Source organism: Anolis carolinensis, chromosome 4 (genome assembly GCF_035594765.1).
Source record: "Anolis carolinensis isolate JA03-04 chromosome 4, rAnoCar3.1.pri, whole genome shotgun sequence".
Taxonomy (NCBI): Eukaryota; Metazoa; Chordata; class Lepidosauria; order Squamata; family Dactyloidae; genus Anolis; species Anolis carolinensis.
The window spans coordinates 80,711,449-80,725,765 of NC_085844.1; the positions used below are offsets into that span (position 1 = coordinate 80,711,449).

The 14,317-nt window shown below is 39.1% G+C and overlaps 1 long non-coding RNA gene across 1 annotated transcript; it reads left to right on the plus strand.

Moving 5' to 3' along the window:
- The first annotated feature begins 1,132 nt into the window (after positions 1-1,132).
- LOC134298980 (uncharacterized) lies at positions 1,133-14,013 on the plus strand. The gene is made up of 3 exons (XR_010006128.1): positions 1,133-1,378; positions 2,181-2,231; positions 13,520-14,013. It is a non-coding gene; the product is annotated as an uncharacterized LOC134298980 (long non-coding RNA).
- Positions 14,014-14,317: the final 304 nt, after the last annotated feature.

The following is a 14,317-nucleotide window of genomic DNA, read 5'->3' on the forward strand; positions in this document are numbered from 1 at the left end:
AATTTAGTTTTCCAGAGGGTATCCTATTCCATGTTTTCTTAGTTATAATCCCAGATCCTCATTGGCTTCTTAGTGAAATAAATTCCCAAATATTTAATTTTATTTTTTACAACCCGTATCTTTCCTTCTCCGGATCTCTTCTAAAGTTCCTTTCCCCAGGTTAAACCCCAACAGCTCTGATTTTGTCATGTTAATTATTAAACCTTATGGTAATCTTCCAATATTACTTCTAATTCCTTCAAGGAGTCCACTGGATTTTCTGTTATAATTAAAAAATCATCCACAAACAAATTCACTTTCACTTCCTCCTTTCCTATCTAAAATCCTGTTATTCTACCATTGTTTCTAATTCTATCAGCTAGATATTCTATAGCCATTGTGAATAACATTGGTGATATTGGACACACCTGTTTAACCCCTCTTTCAATGTCTATTTCTCTGAAGTATCCCTCATTAACTTTTAGTTTTGCTACTACTTTTTATACATTTCTCTTATAACCTCTATGAATTCTTGTTCCAAATTCTCCATCCTTTTAAATAGAAAATTATGATTCACTGTGTTAAATACTTTGTATACATCCAATTTAATAAATACTATTTTTTCTTGCTTCTCTGTGCAATAATGTTAAGATGACTAATATATCTCCCCTTTATAAATCTGTACTGATCTTCCCCTATCACTTTTGTTACTTATCCCTATGGTTTTCTTACCTTTGGGTTTCTCTGGAGAATCTTTAATTATCTTAACTTACTCTCTTAAGTATCTTCCAACTTCAGTTTGTTGACTCTCCTTTCCTATCCAATGTTTTAGACCCAAACAGCTCCTGAATATTACCCTGAATATGTGTATTGAGGGAGCTGTTATATATACGTCCTTAAGATTGCATATACAAAAGCCATATATATGTTGTACATATTTCCTTATGATAACATATACAAAGATCACTAGGCACTCAAAAGCGAAGCATTTTTATGAGGCTGCCTCAGCTGCAAGGGAATACAAGACATTTGTTAAATGAAATCACCACTGCCAAAATTTTTATTGTCATTTTAATAGAATGGATGGGGGAGAGGCGTCTGTCTTGCTGGTTTACACAGCAAATCCTGCCAGTTCCCCTCCTTGCACACACTGAGCTGTGTCATCCCACTTTATTGCAGTTGTGCAAATGTTTCCATGGTGACCGCCTTGTTCAGCAGTTGCATCACACAGTTTGAAGGCTTAAGGGACAGAAAGAGTTAATTGTGGCTTTGGGCTGCTTCCCATGGCATAGTCACAAAAAAAAAAAAAAGATCTCATTACTCTGGACCTGGAGGCCACAGATGCAAGCTCACTGCTGACTGCAAACTCCTTCATCCTTCTTTAGAAACCAAGGTTCATGTGAGGACTCTTCTTCATCTTGCATACTCATGGCATACATTTGTATAGGGTTGTGTGATATTTATGTGTTTATCGCAGATTGAAAGACTATCAGATTGCCACACATTTCAATGAGAGGAGGGTAAGAACCAATGCCTGCCATCAGGCTTCTAAGGCCTCTTCCACACTGCCCTTTATATCAGGATTTGATCCCAGATTATCTGATTTAAAGTGGACTATATGAGTCCCCACTGCCAGATATTCTGGGATAGGAAGATAATCTGGAATCAGATCCCAGGATCTAGGGGCAGTGTGGAAGGGGCCTAAGTTATGGTTGTCAGAGTGAAAATTGGGATAGCCCCTATAGTTTCACTGGTTATATAAACCAGTTTCTCAAACTATGTTTTGAACTTCAGCTCCCACAATTGCTAACACCTGGGAGCTGAAGTCCAAAATACCTGGAAGAGCACAGTTTGAGAAACACTGGTATAGAAGAAGGCATTTCAGCAGGTATAGCTTGTTCCCAGCTTGCCATTAGATGTATAGGAGCACTCCCTTGTTTTCACTCTTGCAACACCCACAAATTTATATGTATACCTGAGGTATTAATAGCATTTTTTTAAAAAATATTTTATTGGATTTTATATTCTGTTGGGAAGTACTACTATTATGATTATGAATATGAGGTGTTAATATCATTTGGTACTGCAGCTGAAGAAGTGGGGTGATATACAAAAATGTGCACTAAAATAAATACTGGTGAGTTTTTAAGGCACTATCACATTTCTTTTTCTCCTCCACCCCTTTTTTTATCCTACTAAAGGCCATGCTATGAAAGAAAATAGGAATGTACAAGGGGAAAGAAATCACTAAGGTAAAGAAAACTTTTTGAAAAAATAAATTAATCTATATTGTATCAATTCAGGTCAGGAGCAGCACCCATGGGTTTTTCATTTTCCTCATCTGAACTCACACACACACCAACATATGGGGGGGGATTTGAAAAAGAAATGCAGTCATAGCTGAGTTATCTTATATATATAAGATAATCCAGATATATATATATATATATATATATATATATATATATATATACACAGTAGAGTCTCACTTATCCAACATAAACAGGCCGGCAGAATGTTAGATAAGCGAATATGTTGGATAATAAGGAGGCATTAAGGAAAAGCCTATTAAACATCAAATTAGGTTATGATTTTACAAATTAAGCATCAAAACATCATGTTAGACAACAAATTTGGCAGAAAAAGTAGTTCAATACGCAGTAATGCTATGTAGTAATTACTGTAATTACTATGTAGTAATTACTGTAATTACTGTAGTAATTACTGTAAAGTAGTTCAATACGCAGTAATGCTATGTAGTAATTACTGAATTTAGCACGAAAATATCACGATATATTGAAAACATTGACTACAAAAATGCGTTGGATAATCCAGAACGTTGGATAAGCGAGTGTTGGATGAGTGAGACTCTACTGTGTGTGTGTGTGTGTGTGTGTGTGTGTGTATGTGTATATATATATATATATATAGAGAGAGAGAGAGAGAGAGAGAGAGAGAGAGTGAGAGTGCAAACATTTAAACTTTACACATTTGGTGGTTCCAAAACACATGTTAAAAAAAAAAAGCAATTCAAAATTGAATGTACTGTACCATGCAGTTTGACAGTCAAGTTCACATTCTTAAGAGTGATGACTGGTGGAATGGCTGATGTGATACAAGCGGCCACTTTTTTCTCAGGAGATAGGCAAAATATTACACTGGAAAGGAGTTTTTTGTTTTTGAACAATGCTGACATCCTTCTGGACTGCTTTTTCCTGAGGTTTCTATCTTTTTCTCCTTTCAATCAGTTTTCAGTTATCTTTAGGGCATGAAACTGTTTGGTGCATGAAAAAGGGCACATAGTCAAACCAACTGAGTTCAGAAGGAATCAGCCTATATCTACTATCTGATATGAAAAAATTGCTCTTGTACTCCAGGGGGTGTTCAGGGGATGAAAGCAGCTGGCTTCCAAGAGTTTTCCATAGGAAAATTCCACTGTATCTTCCCAGTTTGGGCATTTCCCTGGCTAACTGCAGGTTGCTTCCTGGCTTTCTCTGGAGTTTCTCCAGTTTCTGATGTCACACCCCCGTGGCTTCACATCTGGAAGGGAAATGCTAGGGAACAGCCTACTGGGAATTTCCCTTGTATCCTTTCCCTACCGGCAAATTGAAGTACAGTAGAGTCTCACTTATCCAAGCTAAACGGGCCGGCAGAAGCTTGGATAAGCGAATAACTTGGATAATAAGGAGGGATTAAGGAAAAGCCTATTAAACATCAAATTAGGTTATGATTTTACAAATTAAGCACCAAAACATCATGTTATACAACAAATTTGACAGAAAAAGTAGTTCAATACGCAGTAATGTTATGTTGTAATTACTGTATTTACGAATTTAGCACCAAAATATCACGATATATTGAAAACATTGACTATAAAAATGGCTTGGATTATCCAGAGGCTTGGATAAGCGAGGCTTGGATAAGTGAGACTCTACTGTACATTTCTTTATTGAAATAAGAGTTTCATTCTATTCTCTTTTTTTCTTCTCAAACAGATTTTTGCAAATATTATCCCTGGCATAAAAAACACTTGCTGGAACCAGCCATTGGTTTCCTTTGCCAATGTGTAATATTTTGTCTTTAATGGCAATTTTTGTTTGTGTGACCTGAATACTAGGTTAACATAAGGCCCCATATTTGAAACCTATGTTCATTTTGCAGCAACAAAACACTTTTCAACTAATAATTCTCATTCTAGTATCTGAAGATTTCTGAACTAGTGTCATACCTGCCGCAACTGGATACTTCCTAGCTTTCCCCATCACTGCCTTAGGTATGACAGTGGTTTTTATCTCTTCCTAATTGTTTCCCAGTCATCTACAGTAATGCGCTATTACTGAACAATAGGCTGTGTCTGTAAGGCTTGTTGGCCACAGTCATTTTGGACCTCATCACATTGAGATCCAATTTGCAGGTGATAGCAGGGGGCAGTGGAGAAAACTGTCATCCCACGCCCCGCATTGCCCACATTGGTGCTTTTCCCATCTCACAGGGGAAAGCATTGCTGCTCGGCTTACCTTCGTTCTTGTCAAGGGAACACGAGAAGACTCCTGTGTTCACTCAGCAGTGTATTAGAACACTTGGAAGATGCTTAGAGGACACTGGGAGGATGGAGTCTTGCTGGAAGTAGCTGTGTGTCATCTGATGGCATCTTGTAGACTCCGTCCTCCCAGCATCTTTCAAGCATCTTAGGATGCTAAAATTGGCTAATGAGATTAGGTTGTTTGGCACTGCGCCATTGAGACTTGCAGCCCTTTCTTGCTGCTGTTGGGTGGGAAAGAGTGCAGTGGTCCCTGATGATCAGTTATAACATCCTACTCACTGTTCGTTCCCAGCTGAGTATGTTCCAGCAGCAAGGAAGTAAGATTCCAAAATCAGAGCCCAATAGTTCAATTACAATTACAGCAAAGAAACCAAACAGGCAAGGAGAACCCGGATGTTGAGTCATCAGGCAAACAGAAGCCAGACTACCAGAGACTTTAACAGTCTTTTTCTTCTTTATTCATTCAGTCGTTTACGACTCTTCGTGACCTCATGGACCAGTCCAAACCAGAGCTCCCTGTCAGCTGTCGCTGCCCACAATAGATTTGTAAATAAATAAGGTGAGGGCAGTCTGGAGATAATCAAACAAGAATCTGGGATCCAGAACCAATCAAGTTCAACCAGGTAAGCATAGCCCAAGAGACAAATCAAACACATTGAAAGTTCAACTTTCACAAGAGCCAAGGCATACGTCAGCTGACACAATGTAACACTCACCACAACCATTGCTTCCACTACCTAAGCAGTCCTAAGACTGGATCTCGTAGGACTGAGTCAGCCCAAAAATTCATTGTAGGCATTAGGTATGTGCGATCCAGAGTTCCAATCCCTGGCTTTAATTGTCTCTCAGATGTTTGAGAAAACAAGAGAAAAGGCCAGGCTCTCTTTGTGCACACACATGCATATATTTTTACAAACTGAAAGAGAGTAAGATTGTGTCAAAGCAGCATATGCTGCATGTATTTTATTTCTGTGATAATATTCCTTGTTTTCCTCTTGTTTTCGCATAACATATCAAATATTCCAGAAAATCAGATAATCCCATTAAGCCATATTAATATAATCTTTCTGAAAAGGAAGGATTTTTGACCAGATTCCAAATGCCTAATGAGGCATTTTCAAAGGTGTTTTTAGACTTTGGTGTTTTTAGACGTTTTCAAACTCCACCCCCACCTTGGTACCCAGCCTCACATGATTCAGGTTATTAGATGACCGTGTATCTCGGGCTTACTTCTGGCTGGTCAGATTTGCAAGAGTCAATATTTATGCAGCCTGCATCCCTAATGTTTTACTCATGGTAGGAAAGAGTAACAATTACCAAGCACGTGCATGTGTTGTCATAAGATACATTTAAAGGTGACTCCGCTATGCATATGTCAACATTTGTGAAGTCAAAAAGAGTGGGGCTTAATGGAAAGAAGTGCTGAACCCTGGAATCTATTTCCACTGTTCTGACAGTTTCTCAATGCCCAAAGCAGTCTGTTTGGATTAAGACCTTTTATGAACAAAGATGGATTCTCAGCCTCTGCCCATCTCTATGAGGATATGCCTACTTTCATTTGGTAGAATCTTAACACTACAGCAGAAGTGGAAATTGTAATGTTTTGCCTTGCAAAGACCCCCAAATATCCTAAACCAGGCAATGGCTCTTCCTGGGGTTCTCAGGGAAACAATTTTCTCTTTAAATGCTATCCCTATTCCTCACTTTGGGCCACAAATAGCATTATTACAAAACTGAATCCAAATGCACCTAAAACCTCATCTACACTGCAATATAATGCAGTTTGGATATGTTGCAAATTGATCTGGATTATATGAGTCTACACTGCCACGTAAACCACTTCAATGCAGTTAATCTGCATTCTAAAACTGCATTATATGGCAGATGGGCCTTAGACTCTGGGTGCATTGTCACTATAGAATTAATGCAGTTTGACACCACTTTAACTGTTGTGACTCAGTGCTATGAAGTCTGAGATTTGTTCATTGGCAGAAGGCCAATGACTTTGTAAAATTACAACTTCTTTTTAGCTTTCCCTTGAGTCAAATAGAAGTTATAGGGTGTGAGGAGGATTCTAAGTGGTGGACACAATTCAAGCAAAGTGCCCTGTCTGCACCATCGCAAGCCCATGCCAGCTACTGATTGAGGATGCATCTCGACTGTAGAATTAATGCAGTTTGACAACATTTTAACTGTATGGCTCAATGTTATGGAATCATGGGAGTTGTTGTTTTACAAGGTCTTTAGCCTTCTCCACCAAATAGTGTTGGTGTTTCAACTCCTATTATTCCATTGTATTGAGCTAGCAAGTAATTTCAAACTACATTAATTCTACAGTGGAGATACACCCTTGGATATCTGACAAGCCATCTTCTCCCACAAGCCCAACCTGCGTTTTAAGACTTGTTTTGACGTTTTCTCTGGTCTACGTGGTGAATAGGGAAGTGGCCTTTCTTGTTATAGTGTCACAGTTACGCCCTCCTCAGACAGAATTTACTCTGAGAGCTCAGGTGTTTAATAAAAACAATCTTATTTGGCTTTGGTGAAAGAGTGACAGTCTTGTATCCCACTCACCTTCATTGTCAGTGTCTAAATATTTTGTTTTGACCATACTGCTTTGGACACTGCTATGTTGATTGCTGCTGTTATATAATTCAACTAGCTGTGCCCGGCCGCGCGTTGCTGTGGTGAAGTATGGTGGTATGGGAAATAAAGTATTGAGGAATTGGTGGTTGTTAAGGTCAAGGGTAAAGGTTTTCCCCAGACATTAAGTCCAGTCGTGTCTTACTCTGGTGCTCATCTCCATTTCTAAGCCGAAGAGCCGGCGTTGTCCGTAGACTCCTCCAAGGTCATGTGGGATGACTACATGGAGCGGCGTTACCTTCCCGCCGGAGCAGTACCTATTGATGCACTCACATTTGCATGTTTTCGAACTTCTGGGTTGGCAGAAGCTGGGGCTAACAGTGGGGGCTCTCTCTGCTCCCCCAATTCAAACCTGTGGCCTTTCGGTCCAGAAGTTCAGCAGCTCAGCGCTTTAACACGCTGCGCCATCAGGGGATATTATTTCCTAAAGGTTGTGAATATACAATATTTCTGATTGGTTTTTTTTGTTTGTTGGAGGCAAGTATGAATGCTGCAATTAGGAAAAATGATTAGGATGTAATGGCCTTGCAGCTTTAAAGCCTGGCTGTTTCCTCCCTGAGTGAATTTTTTGTTGGGAGGTGTTAGCTGGCCCTGATTGTTTCCTGTCTGGAATTCCCTTGTTTTCAGAGTGGTGTTGTTTGCTATATTTTATAAGCTTCTACTGTCTGTGGCCCTGAGAAAACAGAGGATTTTCCAGACTTTGATGATGGGAATACTTTGTTGGGAGGTGTTAGCTGGCCCTGATTGTTTCCTGTCTGGAATTCCCTTGTTTTCAGAGTGGTGTTGTTTGCGATATTTTATGTGCTTCTACTGTCTGTGGCCCTGAGAAAACAGGATTTGCCAGACTTTGATGATGGGAATACTTTGTTGGGAGGTGTTAGCTGGCCCTGATTGTTTCCTGTGTGGAATTCCCCTGTTTATTTACTGTCCTGGTTTTAGAGATTATATTGTTCTGCATTATTCTATCCCAGTAATTATTTCATATTAAAGAAGAATCTCACTTATCCTACATTCGCTTATACAATGTTCTGGATTATCCAACGCAGTCTGCCTTTTCATAATCAATGTTTTTGTAGTCAGTGTTTTAAATTCATTGTGATATTTTAGTGGTAAATTTGTAAATACAGTACAGTAGAGTCTCACTTATCCAACATAAACGGGCCGGCAGAACGTTGGATAAGCGAATATGTTGGATAATGAGGAATTAAGGATAACCCTATTAAACATCAAATTAAGTTATGATTTTACAAATTAAGCACCAAAACATCATGTTAGACAACAAATTTGTCAGAAAAAGTTCAGTACACAGTAATGCTATATAGTAATTACTGTATTTATGAATTTAGCACCAAAATATCACGATATATTGAAAGCATTGACTACAAAAATGCGTTGGATAATCCAGAACGTTGGATAAGCGAGTGTTGGATAAGTGAGACTCTACTGTAAATACTACATAGCATTACTGCGCATGGAACTACTTTTTCTGTCAAATTTGTTGTATAATATGATGTTTTGGTGCTTAATTTGTATAACGATTACCTAATTTCATGTTTAATTGGCTTTTCCTGAATCCCTTCTTATTATCCAACATATTCACTTATCCTGCCGGCCTGTTTACGTTGGATAAGTGAGACTCTACTGTATATTTCTAATCTTATATTATCTGCTCAGAACTGGATTATATGAGGCTCCTTCTTCACAGCTGTATAAAATGCACACTGAAGTGGATTATATGGTAGTGTGGAGTCAAGATAATCCAGTGCAAAGCAGATAATATAAGATTATAAATGGGTTATATAGCTGTGTGGAAGGGCCTTGAGTCTACACTGCCATATAATCCAGTGCAAATTAGATAATCTGTGGAAGAAGTCTAAGTGAGGCCTAAATCTGCCTGTCCCCTAACTGAAACCTGGCTGTCCCTTGGTTGCTAGGCAACCAAGTGGGCAGAGATTAGCCCTCTAAACTGGCAGCAATTGGATAAAAAAAATTATTGCTCTCCCTCTAATTAGGACTTTATTTTTCTTTTCTTTTTGTTGTATCAACCTTGAGGCATGGATGATGGGTTGTGTTGTCAAATTTTGAGGTTGGGGGGCCTGTACTTTTGTTGTTTTGTGAATCGCCGTGATGCCATCACTCTTTTATATATATAGATGATGACTTTGCTCTTCTGTTGTTTTATTTGAATCACTTTGGGAATAAAATATTGAAAGCCAGGACACGATTATTCAAAATACACAAAACAAGACTAGCAGCACAAATATTTGTCTTAATTTTGTCTGGATCAGAATGAAATTTCTTTCCAAAGCAATGCTGTATGTAGCACATAGAAAAATCACTTTTTAGGTTGGAGCACCAACAATTCCCCAGCCAACATAGCAAGTGCTCATGTTAACTGAGCAAATTGTAGAACAGTAGTCCAAAAAGTGATTTTGCCAGTATAGCTATCAAAAGGGAAATCATCTTTCACAGAGAGTGAAATCCTGGGGAAGGATTTTGCTCCAAAGCTGTATAATTTTAGAAGTTAATCAAAAACTGTTTGGATATAGCCTACACATAAATCTGGCAATAAACAGAATCATTATATATACCGGGTGTATATGAGCATCTATGAGAATATATGTCAACTTTATTATCTACTACTATTATATTCTCACTCAGACTGTTCAAACATTTGGCAAGTTTTGAACCCTCATAAAGTTATCTATAAACCATCAGAAAGTGCTTTTTCTGTAATATAAAATTCATAGGTTGTAAGCATGCACACACACATATACACATTCAACCATCACATTCACAGCAACCCAGAAAATTCCAAGTCAACATGACTTAGGTTAAAATTAAAGATAGTAGAACAAGGATCAGAGAGCCAAAGTGGTGTGGTGAGTTGGACAATGTTTCTGGGAGACCAGTGTTTGAGTTCCCAATCGGTTGTGGAAACTCACTGGGTGACCTTGGGCAACCCCACCACCCAGAACAAATGTTGACAACAAAACTCTGTGATACATTCAACTTGGGATCACCATGAGTTGAAGTTGTCTTAAAGGCACACAATGACAACAGAACCAGTGTCAGGAATATCCACATTTATTCTTATTGTTCTTCATTGAAGCTCTGCTGAGGTTCTGATGCAACTTACCCACATCCAGGTCTCTGCTTCTGTCCACTGATTTGGCAGCTGTTGAGGTAGAGTGACCCAAATGTAAGTCAATGATTGAAGTTTGAACCAACAGTTAGCACAATGGTACTTTGGGCCCTTCTACACCGTATCTAAAACACGGCATTTATCAGGTTAAAGGGAGGGGTGGCTATATGACGCTATTGGGAAATCCACATTGATTTGCTGCAACAGACGAAAAACACTGGTTAAAAAGGTCCACTTATATGCTGAGTCTGGCTGGAAAATGTGCATATTCGCATCATTGTATATACCTGCACTCATGTAAAACATGTGATTTCTTCCCTCCCTTCTGCTCCAGCACAACTTCAGGGGATGACTTTGGACTCTCTTTCTACAACAGAGAGAGATGAGCTTGTTCCTCTATTTGTATCATGCTCTTATTTGCTCTTTTTTCCCTTATGGGGACCACCTCAAGTGTATTGCTCATTTTTGTTGCCCTACTATGGACTTCATCACATGGGCTTTAAGTCCCGTATTAGGACGCTGGCAAGATGCAACCAGGATGGAGCCCACTGGAAACCATCACATGATGCAGGGCTACTTCCAGCAGGGCTCTCTCCCAGCTCCATGCACACTGTGTCTTGGGAGTATGCTAAGAAGCATCTTAGAACACAGGTGATTACCCGTGTTCTCCTAGAGTAAGCTGGGGACAACGTGGGATCAAGTCAGGGACACATGTGTTTCCATGTGTGATACTAAGGGGGTGATGTGGGGTACTGCCCAACAGTTTATACACTGCCTCACAAATGTCCCCGCTGTCCCCTGGCTTATGGATCTCCATGTGATGAGATCCTGAGTCTCATTTCCAGGTGTAGTGACCAGAATTCCACAGCAGGATCTCAGCCCTGGACATGAATGGTACAATTGTTTGGACTTGAGATCGTGGGCAAATTTCCTGAGTATCCCTACAGAGTGATTTTAAAATTACTTCTGTGTTTGTCTCTTTTGTCGTTTATATTTTCAATGGTATCTTCCCATGTAACAAAACAGTTCCAGCAGACACCTTCTGCAATGTCCCTATTTCATGTAAATGAGTCAGGTTACACACAATCGACTTCAGAAAGAAAAAAAAAGGGAGGGGTGAGTTTTAACCAAAAAGGGGAAGATCTTATTACTAAACATGAGGCATGTCTAGGAGGAGAACGTGTTGAGTTAGTCAGTGGAATATCTCTATCTGCCTCTGTGTGACAGCAGCAAGTCAGCCAGTTATTATGTGAAAGTGTTTTCCTTCCCTCCATCTCTCATTGTGACCATTAATCATTCACTGCTTCATAAGAAGATGAGGAAACACACTCTGCCCTTTAGTTCCCAAGTTACTTACTAAGCACTTCCTTTTTTGCTAGCCTGGCTTTGCTTGTGAGGTCAGCCCAGGCCAACAGTGAGTTGCAGCCCTCAAAACAAGTCAGAGGTGGCTGATTTCATATTAAGCCTTCCATTGATGCAGAGACTGAAGGAAGTAGTGAGGGTAACACCAACGGCCTCACAGGAAGTGCCTGATTTTTTAAAAGCATCCATCCTCTTTGCAGGGGTGGCCCAAAATGGTTTATGGCTTGAAGCAGGTCAGAAAAGGGCACCCCTCCAAAATGCATAGACCCATCCAAATCAAGGTACATATGGTAGTATTCAAAACCCAGCCAAAATATTTTGTCATACAAGGTAAAAGAATACTATAGCCATGTATCAAAGCCAAAAAAAAAATATTATTAAGAACAAAGGAAATAGCTACAGTTGAAGTTCCATGTATGGTGATGCCTTGAGTTAAGAGTTTAATTTGTTCTACAACAGATCTCTTAACTCAAATCACTCTTATCTCAAATCATTCCCCCAATTGAACTGCTTTTAATCCCTTTCTGTTACATGTTTTAAATAATGTGGTTTATAAATCACAAATAATGTGTAAATGCACATTCACATGGAACAATAAAAAAGAAAGATCAACTTTAAAATGGCAGAAGCACAAAGTTGTGGCAAGGAAGCACAAAGCACAAGTCTTAGGGTATCACAAAGGCCTCTTCTGTGGATTGTAGTCCAAGTCCGCCCAACTTATCAACCCAAATACGGGCTCTGGATTCCCGGTGTGCCTGACTCTAATGTTTCAAGTGAAGACACCAGAGATGAAGGCAGGAACAGAGATCTTTATTGCATCATTGATCAAGGAGGATGCCAAGGGACAGAAGGAAATCCCAAATCTGGCATGCCTCACACTTACAAGCATGGACATTTTATAAACATTTTCCAGAAAGCATTGACATTTGTTATGATTGGTGTAAATTACAAGCCACAATCTTACTGGTTCAAAAGTACATTCATTTACAGTTTGTGACTGATGCATAGTATTTTGGGAAACCTAATGAACTGTTATTGGTTAAACCCAGAGACATTACCTGTCTGATGTGTCTGCCTGCTCAGTGGATGTGGAGGCTTAGGAAGAGGCCTGGAGAGATGGGTGCCATGAACATATCTGATTGAGGACAATGGGCAACAGGATTCATTGATGGGTTCTAAGAAATGAAAACAATAGGTACAGAGAGTAGGTTTAAGGGTCTGGGGAGCTGCCAGGGATGGGTCCATTGTATCACAAGAGGATCAGCTGATGCCAATTCCAGCTTATTGTGCCCAATTCACATGTTCACCAGAGGCTGGTATGAAAGGAAAGGAACTTATGTTCCCCAGGTGGTTGTTTTAGAGTGGCAAGCAAGGAGGCCCTTCAAGGTAATTCATCTGAAACTTGGTTTAAAAAAAAATCAAAGCCATCACCTGTGTGACAATCAACAACTGGGCCACATAGTTTACAGAAAACCTACACACAGAGATAGATACCTTCATAAAACCTCCGACCATCACCCAAGTCAAAAAAGAAGCTTTTTGGATTCACAAATTGAGAACAACCACGCCTCATGGTTTGAATGATAAACTTGACTTCAGCTGTTTCCTGTAATCATATATTTAAACTGTCAGATGACCACTAATGGCTGCTCGCACTATAGAATCCACAATCAGCACGTAGACACTGCGAACATGTGAGTAAACAATTATGACTATTATGCCTGGGAGTAAACATTATGTAAATATAGCATTTGTTGATATGTCTATTTTCACCTGGTCTATATAAATCATATGTGATATCTTATAAAGAGCACTATATTAGACCATTTTCCTTTTATCTCTTTAAGAAAACTTGAAGCTGAGCCAACAATACAGATATTCAAAACATTGCCGCTTACCAGATGAAGAGTTAACTGAAACTGGAGTAAACCTGGGAACCAGTAGTAAATGGCTTATGTAAACAGCTTGTAAACAGCTTACTTCGGCTCACAGCCAGCTACTCTAAAATAACATCTATTTGACCATTTATTGTCAACAAACTGAAGCTACAGCCTACTGACTGCATTTACATCTAGAGGGGTCCTACAGAACTGCTCCAAGACCACAGAGACTTTGATTTGTTTTGACTCCAAGCCAAGTTTGAGCCAAGTGATTTGCACTCTGATATATTGAGTTTTACAGCATATTACATGCATTTGGAGAGACTGTATGTAGACATACTGTGTCGCTAACAAACTTTAGTTGGAGTCTTGTTGATATTGTTGATATATGTCTGATATATGTTTTATATTGAAAACTGCTCTGTGTAGCATTTAAATCTGGATGATTGCAGTCTATAAATCTTATTATTATTTGTATTATTAGTTGTATTATTGTTAACATTATTATGTATATGATGCTCTAATATACATATTGTGTTCTGTGGTTTGAACCTTTATCGTGGTGCACATTTTTCAGATATTGTTTAGAATACACAGCTGTGTTTAGTTATTATTATATATTGCTTGCAATGGATACTCCACCACAGACATCAGAAGAGCTACAAGACCAAGAACAAGCCACAAGAGTAAAGACAAAGATGAACCCAGAGGAAACATGTTCTTACCATACATCAAGGGAACCACTGACCACATAGGAAAGCTGAT